The following is a 6,964-nucleotide window of genomic DNA, read 5'->3' as shown; positions in this document are numbered from 1 at the left end:
ATCTGAGGTTCTCGATCATACTGGAATAGGATTCACCCTCCTTTTGCATATGTCACTACGCCCAGCACTCGCGAGTTTGAAGTTCGTCACAGTCATTCAATCCTAGAGCCCTACTCGGAATACTACAGACAAGGTTTAGACTTTCCGAACTCTCATGAAGGCCGCCATCAATCTAGCTTATACCACAAAGATTCTGATTAAGAGATCCAAGAGATAATCATCCAATCTAAGGTGGAACGGAAGTGGTTGTCAGGCACGCGTTCGTGGGGGAATGATGATGATTGTCACGTTCATCACATTCATGTTGAAGTGCGAATGAATATCTTAGAAGCGGAATAAGTTGAATTGAATAGGAAAACAGTAGTACTTTGCATTAATTTATGAGGAACAGCAGAGCTCCACACCTTAATCTATGGAGTGCAGAAACTCTACCGTTGAAAAATACATAAGTGAACATAGGGTAAGCATGGCCGAGTGGCCAGCCTCCCATGGAGGTCTAGAGATCTAAAACTGATCAAAAGATCTCTAATACAATAGTAAAAAGTCCTATTTATACTAAACTAGTTACTAGGGTTTATAGAAGTAAGTAATTGATGCATAAATCCATTTTCGGGGCCCACTTGGTGTGTGCTTGGGCTGAGCTTGAATGTTACACGTGAAGAGGTCATTCTTTGAGTTGAACGCCAGTTTGTAACGTATTTCTGGCGTTCAACTCTGGCTTGTAACGTATTTTTGGCGTTTAACTCCAGACTACAGCGTAGAACTGGCGTTCAACGCCCTTTTGCGTCGCCTAAACTCGGCCAAAGTATGGACTATTATATATTGCTGGAAAGCCCTGGATGTCTACTTTCCAACGCAATTGGAAGCGCGCCATTTTGAGTTCTTTAGCTCCAGAAAATTCATTTTGAGTGCAGGGAGGTTAGAATCCAACAGCATCAGCAGTCCTTCTTCAACCTCTGAATCTGATTTTTGCTCAAGTCCCTCAATTTCAGCCAGAAAATACCTGAAATCACAGAAAAACACACAAACTCATAGTAAAGTCCAGAAATATTAATTTAACATAAAAACTAATGAAAACATCCCTAAAAGTAACTAGATCCTACTAAAAACATACTAAAAACAATGCCAAAAAGCATATATATTATCCGCTCATCACAACACCAAACTTAAATTGTTGCTTGTCCCCAAGCAACTGAAAATCAAATAGGATAAAAAGAAGAGAATATACTATAAATTCCAAACTATCAATGAAACATAGCTCCAATCAGATGAGCGGGACTTGTAGCTTTTTGCCTCTTGAATAGTTTTGGCATCTCACTTTATCCATTGAGGTTCAGAATGATTGGCATCTATAGGAACTCAGAGTTCAGATAGTGTTATTGATTCTCCTAGTTCAGTATGTTGATTCTTGAACACAGCTACTTTATGAGTCTTGGCCGTGGCCCTAAGCACTTTGTTTTCCAGTATTACCACCGGATACATAAATGTCACAGACACATAATTGGGTGAACCTTTTCAGATTGTGACTCAGCTTTGCTAAAGTCCCCAATTAGAGGTGTCCAGGGTTCTTAAGCACACTCTTCTTTTGCTTTGGACCTTGACTTTAACCGCTCAGTCTCGAGTTTTCACTTGACACCTTCACGCCACAAGCACATGGTTAGGGACAGCTTGGTTTAGCCACTTAGGCCAGGATTTTATTCTTTTAGGCCCTCCTATCCACTGATGCTCAAAGCCTTGGGATCCTTTTTATTTACCCTTGCCTTTTGGTTTTAAGGGTTATTGGCTTTTTTTTTTTGCTTGCTTTTTCTCTCTCTTTTTTTTTCGCTATTTTTTTTCTATTTTTTTTCTTCAAGCTTTTGTATTCACTGCTTTTTCTTGCTTCAAGAATCATTTTTATGATTTTTCAGATTATCAAATAACATGTCTCCTTGTCATCATTCTTTCAAGAGCCAACATATTTAACATTCTTAAACAACAACTTCAAAAGACATATGCACTGTTCAAGCATTCATTCAGAAAACAAGAAGCATTGTCACCACATCAATATAATTAAACTAAGTTCAAGGATAAATTCGAAACTCATGTACTTCTTGTTCTTTTGAATTAAAACATTTTTCATTTAAGAGAGGTGATGGATTCATAGGACATTCATAACCTTAAGACAAATTTACTAAATACTAATGATCATGTAATAAGACACAAACTTAGATAAGCACTTAACATAGAAAATGAAAAATAGAAAATGAAAGAACAAGGAATAAGTCCACCTTAGTGATGGTGGCGTTTTCTCCTTGAGGAACCAATGATGTCGTTGAGCTCTTCTATGTCTTTTCCTTGTCTTTGTTGCTCCTCCCTCATTGCTTTTTGATCTTCTCTAATTTCATGAAGGATGATGGAGTGCTCTTGATGTTCCACCCTTAATTGTCCCATGTTGGAACTTAATTCTCCTAGGGAGGTGTTGATTTGCTCCCAATAGTTTTGTGGAGGAAAATGCATTTGAGGTATCTTTGGGATCTCATGGTGATGAGCTTCATGCGTCTCTTAAGCTGCATGAATGGGCTCTTTTGTTTGCTCCATCCTTTTCGTAGTGATGAGCTTCTCTTCCTCAATGGGAATGTCTCCTCCTATGTCAATCCCAGCCGAATTGCATAGATGGAAAATGAGGTGAGGAAAAGCTAACCTTGCCATAGTGGAGGACTTGTCAGCCACCTTGTAGAGTTCTTGAGGTATAATCTCATGAACCTCCACCTCTTCTCCAATCCTGATGCTATGGATCATGATGGCCCGGTCTATAGTAACTTCAGACCGGTTGCTAGTGGGAATGATTGAGCGTTGAATGAACTCCAACCATCCTCTAGCTACAGGCTTAAGGTCCAGTCTTCTCAGTTGAACCGGTTTGCCTTTTGAGTCAATCTTCCATTGAGCTCCTTCCACACATATGTCCATGAGGACTTGGTCTAACCTTTGATCAAAGTTGACTCTCCTTGTGTAGGGGCGTGCATTCTCTTCCATCATTGGAAAGTTGAACGCCAACCTTACATTTTTCGGACTAAAATCTAAGTAATTCCCCCGAACCATGGTGAGATAATTCTTTGGATTCGGGTTCTTACTTTGATCATGGTTCCTAGTGATCCATGCATTGGCATAGAACTCTTGAACCATTAGGATGCCGACTTGTTGGATGGGGTTTGTTAGAACTTCCCAACCTCTTCTTTGGATTTCATGTCGGATCTCCGGATACTCATTTCTCTTGAGCTTGAAAGGGACCTCGGGGATCACCTTCTTCTTGGCCACAACATCATAGAAGTGGTCTTGATGAGCTTTGGAGATGAATCTTTCCATCTCCCATGACTCGGAGGTGGAAGCTTTTGTCTTCCCTTTCCCTTTTCTAGAGGATTCTCCGGTCTTGGGTGCCATCAATGGTAATGGAAAAACAAAAAGCTTATGCTTTTACCACACCAAACTTAGAATATTGCTCGCCCTCGAGCAAGAGAAGAAAGAATAGATGAAGAAGAAGAAGAAAATATGGAGGAAAGGAGGGAGAGGTGTATTCGGCTAAGAAGAGGAAGAGAGGGTTGTGTTGTGTGAAAATGAGGAAGAATGGAGGGCTATATATAGGGAAGGGAGGGGGGTTAATTTCGGCCATATAGGGTGGATTTGGGTGGGAAATTGATTTTGAATTTTGAAGGTAGGTGGAGTTTATGAGATAGGTTTATGGGGAAGAGTGGATGGATGTGAGTGGTGAAGTGGTGATAGGGGAGAGAGATTGAGGTGATTGGTGAAGAGTTTTGGGGAAGAGTGTTTATTGGGAAGAGAGGATGAACATTGAGAAGAGGGAAGAGAGTGAGTGGTGGTAGGTGGGGATCCTGTGGGATCCACAAATGCTGAGATGATCCTGTGGGGTCCACAGATCCTGAGGTGTCAAGAAATTGCATCCCTGCACCAATTAGGCATGTAAAATGCCTTTGCATGCAATTCTGGCATTTAAACGCCGAACTGATGCTTGTTTCTGGCGTTCAGCGCCAGCTCTTCTTCACTGTGCATTTCTGGCGTCTGGACGCCAGGATGCTGCTTGTTTCTGGCGTTCAACGCCAGAAACATGCTCTGTTCTGGCGTTGAATGCCAGACAGATGCTCCTTACTGGCGTTTAAACGCCAGTGAGATCCTCCTCCAGGGTGTGATTTTTTCTTCTGCTGTTTTTGATTCTGTTTTTAATTTTTTGATTTATTTTGTGACTCCACATGATCATGAACCTAATAAAACATGAAAAACAATAAAAATAAAAATAAAATTAGATAAATAAAAATTGGGTTGCCTCCCAACAAGCGCTTCTTTAATGTCAATAGCTTGACAGTGGGCTCTCATGGAGCCTCACAGATGTTCAGAGCATTGTTGAGACTCCCCAACACCAAACTTAGAGTTTGGTTGTGGCCTCCCAACACCAAACTTAGAGTTTAACTGTGGGGGCTCTGGTTGACTCTGTTTTGGGAGAAGCTTACTATGCCTCTTTTCCATGTTTACAGAAGGATGTCCTTGAGTTTTAAACTCAAGGGAGTTCTCATTCAATTGAAGGACTAATTCTCCTCTGTCAACATCAATCACAGCTCTTGCTGTGGCTAGGAAGGGTCTTCCAAGGATGATGGATTCATCCTCATCCTTCCCAGTATCTAGGACTATGAAATCAGCAGGGATGTAAAGGCCTTCAACCTTTACTAACACGTCCTCTACTTGTCCATAAGCCTGTTTTCTTGAATTGTCTGTCATCTCTAATGAGATTTTAGCAGCTTGCACCCCAAAGATTCCCAGTTTCTCTATTACAGAGAGGGACATGAGGTTTATCCCTGAACCAAGGTCACACAGAGCCTTTTCAAAGATCATGGTGCCTATGGTACAAGGTATTAGGAACTTTCCAGGATCCTGTTTCTTCTGAGGCAATGTCAGTTGATCCAGATCACTTAGTTCATTGGTGAACAAGGGAGGTTCATCTTTCCAAGTCTCAATACCAAATAATTTGGCATTCAACTTCATGATTGCACCAAGGTACTTGGTGACTTGCTCCTTAGTAACATCCTCATTCTCTTCAGAAGAGGAATACTCATCAGAGCTCATGAATGGCATAAGGAGGTTTAATGGAATCTCTATGGTCTCTAGTTGAGTCTCAGATTCCTTTGGTTCCTCAGAGGGAAACTCCTTATTGATCACTAGACACCCCAGGAGGTCTTCCTCCTTGGGATTCATGTCCTCCCCTTCTTCCTTGGATTCGGCCATGATGGTCATTTCAAGGGCCTTGCACTCTCCTTTTGGATTTTCTTCTGTATTGCTTGGGAGAGTACTAGGAGGGATTTCAGTGACTCTTTTACTCAGCTGGCCCACTTGTGCTTCTAAATTTCTAATGGAGGACCTTCTTTCATTCATGAAACTCACAGTGGCCTTAGATAGATCAGAGACTAAGTTTGCTAAATTAGAGGTATTTTGTTCAGAGTTCTCTGTCTGTTGCTGAGTGGATGATGGAAAAGGTTTACTATTGTTAAACCTATTTCTTCCACCATTATTAAAGCCTTGTTGAGGCTTTTGATCCTTCCATGAGAGATTTGGGTGATTTCTCCATGAGAGATTATAGGTGTTTCCATATGGTTCACCCATGTAATTCACCTCTACTATTGCAGGGTTTTCAGGATCATAGGCCACTTCTTCAGAAGGCGCCTCTTGAGCACTGTTGGATGCAGCTTGCATCCCATTCAGACTCTGAGAAATCATATTGACTTGCTGAGTCAATATTTTGTTCTGAGCCAATATGGCATTCAGAGTATCAATTTCAAGAACTCCCTTCTTCTGAGGCGTCCCATTGCTCACAGGATTCCTCTCAGAGGTGTACATGAACTGGTTATTAGCAACCATGTCAATGAGTTCTTGAGCTTCTGCAGGCATTTTCTTTAGGTGAATGGATCCACCTGCAGAAGTATCCAATGACATCTTAGCTAATTTAGACAGACCATCATAGAATATATCCAGGATGGTCCATTCTGAAAGCATGTCAGAAGGACACTTTTTGGTCAGTTGCTTGTATCTCTCCCAAGCTTCATTGAGGGATTCACCTTCTTTCTGTTTGAAGGTTTGAACATCCACTCTAAGCTTGCTCAGCTTTTGAGGAGGAAAGAACTTGGCTAAGAAAGCCTTGACCAGCTTATCCCAAGAGTTCAGGCTATCTTTAGGTTGAGAATCCAACCATATTCTAGCTCTGTCTCTCACAGCAGAAGGGAAAAGCATGAGCCTGTAGACTTCAGGATCTACTCCATTAGTCTTAACAGTATCACAGATTTGCAAGAATTCAGTTAAGAACTGAAAAGGATCTTCAGATGAAAGTCCATGGAACTTGCAGTTCTGCTGCATCAGAGAAACTAATTGAGGTTTCAGCTCAAAATTGTTTGCTCCAATGGTGGGGATGGAGATGCTTTTTCCATGTAAATTGGAATTAGGTGCAGTAAAGTCACCAAGCATCCTCCTTGCATTATTATTATTTTCGGCTGCCATCTCCTCTTCTTTTTCGAAAATTTCTGAAAGGTGCTTGCTAGATTGTTGTAATTTAGCTTCTCTTAGTTTCCTCTTCAGAGTCCTTTCAGGTTCTGGATCTGCTTCAACAAGAATGTTCTTGTCCTTGCTCCTGCTCATATGAAAAAGGAGGGAACAGAGAAATAATAATAATAGGGATCCTTTTTGCCCAGGTATAGAGGTTTCCCTGTGTGAGTAGAAGAAGAAAAGAATGTAATGTAAAGAAGAGAAGAGGAAAAACTCGAACACAGAGAGGGAGGTAGTGTTCGAATTTTTGGATGGGAGAGAAGTGTTAGTAGGTGAATAAATAAATAGAAGAAGATGAGAGAGGAAGAGGATTTTCAAAAATTATTTTTGAAAAATGGTTAGTGATTTTCGAAATTAGTTTTTGAAAAAGGTTAGTAATTTTCGAAAA

General features: G+C 40.9%; 1 non-coding gene across 1 annotated transcript; it reads left to right on the top strand.

The window, feature by feature from the left end:
• The first annotated feature begins 6,027 nt into the window (after positions 1-6,027).
• On the top strand, positions 6,028-6,135 carry LOC112731133 (small nucleolar RNA R71). Its single transcript, XR_003166924.1, has one exon. It is a non-coding gene; the product is annotated as a small nucleolar RNA R71 (small nucleolar RNA).
• The last annotated feature ends 829 nt before the right edge of the window (positions 6,136-6,964 follow it).

This window comes from Arachis hypogaea, chromosome 12 (genome assembly GCF_003086295.3).
Source record: "Arachis hypogaea cultivar Tifrunner chromosome 12, arahy.Tifrunner.gnm2.J5K5, whole genome shotgun sequence".
NCBI lineage: Eukaryota > Viridiplantae > Streptophyta > Magnoliopsida > Fabales > Fabaceae > Arachis > Arachis hypogaea.
Note: the sequence above shows the minus strand (reverse complement) of the source record. Positions and strands in the feature narration are given on the sequence as shown.